Here is a 4,948-nt window from a genome sequence, read left to right as displayed (position 1 = left end):
AAACATAAAGTATGAGGGTGGGAGTGTTCATGCTTTGCAATAGCTGACCTCTATAGAGATTCTGCTCTAAGAATCAGAGCTTGGCATTGCTTAGGGGCCTAGCTCAGGACAACCAGGAACATGGCTTCTTTCAGAAAGTCTTACAAATAAGTAAGAGATTCTATGTGCTCTCTCACAGTCACACTTTTCTGCTGAACACATCTGTCAAAGGTAATCTCTTTGATAATCATACATTCTTTGGGGAGAGACTACGGAGCAGAGTAGGGATAAGCCAGCCTCTCCCAGTGGGCAACGGGCAATCATAGTGTGCAGTAGCTGGGAAATGTTTGGCAATCAGCTCTCAAAACAAACAAACAAAACAGCTCTGATTTGTAGCATTTGCCAGTTTTTATGGTGTACATACTCCTTCCTTGGCCAACTTTAAGCTTCCAACATGATGTCACTGAACACACAGTTGGGAAGAGATGCACACAATGGGCTCTTGCCAGCCACGACACGCCCGCTTTACCACACCACTGACTCCCAGCCCCCACCTCCATTTCAAAGTTACATCTTTACTGTAAAAGCAGGCCTGTCCCTAATATTTTTACAGTTCAGGATACAGGTACAAATGGAGGCCCACATACTATATGTCTAGATATTTCAGGTATAAATCAAACTAACAAATTGTTCACTAAAATATGTCTTATCCTGTCACCTTAACAAATATACCTTTATAACTACCTGGAAAGCCAGGTTTAAATTTAGAATTCTATGCCTGAACATGCTTACATAGAAGAAGCCATCTCTGGCCCTCCATCTCAGGCTAACTCCCCTTCTCTTCCCACCCTCAGCACACACAAGCCCCAGCCCTTGCTGCCAAGTTCTAACCACACCCTCTGCAAACAGCTGCCCCTTGGCCATTTCTTAGGCCTGGGTGTGAGCACATTGACAATGTAGTCTGTGCACAGGAGAATGGGATGAGGGAGGAGGCCACACTCACCTAAAAATGGGCTAGTGGTTATTTGAGAAGGGAATTACAGGGCCTCAAGTGCCTGAAGCATGGAGGTGGGGGTTGGCTTCCAAGAGGGCATGTCCTCGTTGCCCTGGGGATTCCTCACTTTTTGGGCACAGGACCAACATGGCCCAGGACAAACATGGGCCCTTTAAAGTACAGGACTCAGGGCAGGGCACTTTCTCCCCCACTCCTGAGAGTGACTACTGTGCAAAAGTCTCTCCTCTATCAGGACCTTCTGATGACCTTCAGTGTTAAACATCCCTCCCTCATTGAGGCTCCTGAAATTCCAGTCACTCAGACAGAGTCTGTACTGGGTACTACAATCTGCTGGCTCGAAGACAGTAAAGGAAGGAAAAGATTCTTCTGCCTCAACATTTCTTTCTTTCTCTTTTTTTCTTTCAGACAGAGTCTCACTGTGTCGTCAGGCTGGAGTGCAGTGGCGCAATCTCGGCTCACTGCAACCTCTGCCTCCCAAATTCAAGCGATTCTCCTGCCTCAGCCTCATGAGTAGCTGGGATTACAGGCACCCACCACCACGCCTGGCTAATTTTTGTATTTTTAGTAGACATGGGGGTTTCACCATGCTGACCAGGCTGGTCTTGAACTCCTGACCTCAGGTGATCTGCCTGCCTCAGCCTCCTGAAGTGCTGGGATTACAAGTGTGAGCCACCATGCCCAGCCTCTGCCTCAACATCTCCGAAAGGTTAGTCCGTTATATTTGGGTCTTCACTTGTACTTTAGAGCAGGGGTCGGCAAACCAGGACCCACAGGCTAAATCCTGCACACCCGTGTTTGTACAGCCCATGACCTTAGAATACATTTTGAAAGGGCTAATGAAAAAAAATCAAAAGAAGTATATTTCTGGATATGAGAAAATTATACAAATTCTAATTTCATTATCCATAAAGGAAATTGTACTGGAACACAGCCCTGTTGGTTTACATATTGTCTATGGCTACCTGGGCTGTTGACTGGTTGTGGCGGAGACTCTTTGGTCCACAAAGCCTAAAATATTTACTCCCTAACCCTTAAGAAAGTTTCCCAACCTGTACTTTAGAGTTAAGTTTCTTTCCTGTGCTTCTCCAAAAAAGATTGGTGGTACATAGAGTAAGAAGGATGTGAGCCCCTGAGAGTGAGAGACAGGACTAGCTGGATTTCCTAGGCCAACTAAGGATTCCTAAGCCTAGCTGGGGAAGGTGACCATGCCTACCTTTAAACACGGGGCGTGTAACTCAGCTCACACCCAACCAATCAGGTAGTAAAGAGGGCTCACTAAAATACCAATTAGGCTAAAGACAGGAGGTAAACAAATAGTCAATCATCTATCACCTGAGAGCACAGAGGGAGGGACCATGATTAGGATATAAACCCCAGGCATTCGAGCCAGGAGTGGGCAACTCCCTTTGGGTCCCCTCCCATCGTACAGGAGCTCTGTTTTAACTCTGTTAAATCTTGCGACTGCACAATCTTCTGGTCCGTGTTTGTTACGGCTCTAGCTGAGCTTTTGCTTGCCATCCACTGCTGCTGTTTGCCGCTGTCGCAGACCCGCCACTGACTTCCACCCTTCCGGATCCAGCAGGGTGTCCACTGTGCTCCTGATCCAGTGAGGCACCCATTGCTGCTCCCAATCAGGCTAAAGGCTCACCATTGTTCTTGCACGGCTAAGTGCCCGGGTTCGTCCTAATCGAGCTGAACACTAGTCGCTGGATTCCACGGTTCTCTTCCATGACCCATGGCCTCTAATAGAGCTATAACACTCATCACATGGCCCAAGGTTCCATTCCTTGGAATCCATGAGGCCAAGAACCCCAGGTCAGAGGACAAAAGGCTTGCCGCCATCTTGGGAGCAGCCTGACACCATCTTGGGGGCAGCCCGCCACCATCTTGGGAGCTCTAAGAACAAAGACCCGCCGGTAACAAGAGGGAAGGGCTAGGAGAGGACAAAAAGGTGGAGACCAGAATCTGGGGCTGGACAGATTGCAGAACTTCACCTCCTGAGAAAAGGGCCTGGGTACATAAGGACAGAAAGTGGAAGGAAAAAATGGGCATGGGAGCCTGTCATGCTTCATCAACACACAGGCCAGTCTTTGCCTTAGTTTCCCCCATTAATCCCATATATGGTCTCCATTTAATTGGAATTTTAAATCTCCACCGTGGAACTCACCATAGTGCCTTTGCTGTGTAATTAACTAACTTTGGGGTTGAATGGCATTGAGGGCTCATCATTAAAACATCTAGAGCAGCTCTGTCTGGTATAAAGATAATGAGAGCCAGCTATATATGTCTAAATTTTCTAATAGCTTCACTTTCAAAAGAAAGAAGAAACTGGCAATATCAATGAAATATTTTACTTACACCAATATATCCAAAATATTATGATTTCAATATGTAATCAGTATAAAAATTACTGGGATATTCTATATTCTTTTTTTACACTAAGTCTTTAAATCTGGTAAATATTTTATTCTTACAGCACATCTCAGTTTGAAAAATCTCATGCAAAATTTCACCAGTAATACTTGATCTGTATTTATATTTCATAAAATTAATGGTTGAGAAAGTAGATTACAGACCCTTTTCATGAGATGGCGCCGAAAGCAAAGAAGGAAGCTCCTGCTGCTCATAAAGGAGAAGCCAGAATGAAGGCTTTGAAGGCCAAGAAGGCAGTGTTGAAAGGTGTCCATAGCCACAAAAAAAAGATCTGCACGTCACACACCTTCCAGTGGCCCCAGACACTGCAACTCCAGAGGCAGCCCAAATATCCTCGGAAGAGTGCCCCCAGGAGAAACAGGCTTGACCACTATGTCGTCAAGTTTCCCCTGACCACTGAGTCGGCTATGAAGAAGATAGAAGACAACACACTTGTGTTCATTTGGATGTTAAAAACAACAAGCACCAGATCAAATAGGCTGTGTGACATTGATGTGGCCAAGGTCAACACCCTGATTCACCCTGATGGAGAGAAGGAGGCATATGTTCGACTGGCTCCTGATTACAACGCTTTGGATGTTGCCATGTTGCCAACAAAATTGGGATCATCTAAACTGAGTCCATCTGGCTAAGTCTAAATATATGTATATCTTTTCACCAGAAAAAAGAAAAAAGTAGATTACATACTCAAAGTATTCTAAACATGCTTAAATATTTTCTAATATTAAATGAAGTTTCAATTTTTAAATGTAAATTTAAATTCATTAATATTACATAAAATTTAAAATTCAGTTCTTTAGTTATTATAGCCACATTTCACAGGCTCTATAGCCACATGTGGTTAGTGACTACCGTATTAGACAGAGTGGCTCTAGATAAATTCATGGAAACTGAACTTCCAAGCATGTTCTGTTTTATTGGTTTCTGTCAACAATAGGATGACAATTAATATTTACAGAGCACTTATTCTGTGCCTTTAAGCTCTTCAAGTCACAGGGAACTGTCATAAGAACAGACATATACAGTCACATGTTGCTTAACAATAAGAATCCCTTCTGAGAAATGTGTTGTTAGGTGATTTTTGTCATTGTGGAAACATCATAGAGTATACTTACACAAACCTAGATAGTATAGCCTACTAAACACCTAGGCTATATGGTATAACCTATTGTTCCAGGGCTACATACCTCCACAGCAAGTTACTCTACTGAATACTGTAGGCAATTGTAATACAAAGATAAGCATTTGTGTATATAAACATATCTAAACTTGGAAAAGATACAGAAAAAAATACAGTATAAAAGATTTAAAAAGTGTGACACCTGGATAGGGCACTTACCATGAATGGAATTTGTAGGACTGGAGTTGCTCTGGGTGAGTCAGTGAGTGAGTGGTGAGTGAATGTGAAGGTCTAGGACATTACTGTATATTATTGTAGAGCCTATAAAGACTGTACACTTAGGCTATTCCAAATTTATTAAAAATATTTTTCTTTCTTCAATAATAAATTAACCTTAGCTT

The 4,948-nt window shown here is 43.3% G+C and overlaps 1 pseudogene; it reads left to right on the top strand.

The window, feature by feature from the left end:
- The first annotated feature begins 3,582 nt into the window (after nt 1–3,582).
- Nucleotides 3,583–4,040, top strand: LOC129491780 (large ribosomal subunit protein uL23-like; annotated as a pseudogene).
- The last annotated feature ends 908 nt before the right edge of the window (nt 4,041–4,948 follow it).

Source organism: Symphalangus syndactylus, chromosome 10 (genome assembly GCF_028878055.3).
Source record: "Symphalangus syndactylus isolate Jambi chromosome 10, NHGRI_mSymSyn1-v2.1_pri, whole genome shotgun sequence".
Taxonomy (NCBI): domain Eukaryota; kingdom Metazoa; phylum Chordata; class Mammalia; order Primates; family Hylobatidae; genus Symphalangus; species Symphalangus syndactylus.
Note: the sequence above shows the minus strand (reverse complement) of the source record. Positions and strands in the feature narration are given on the sequence as shown.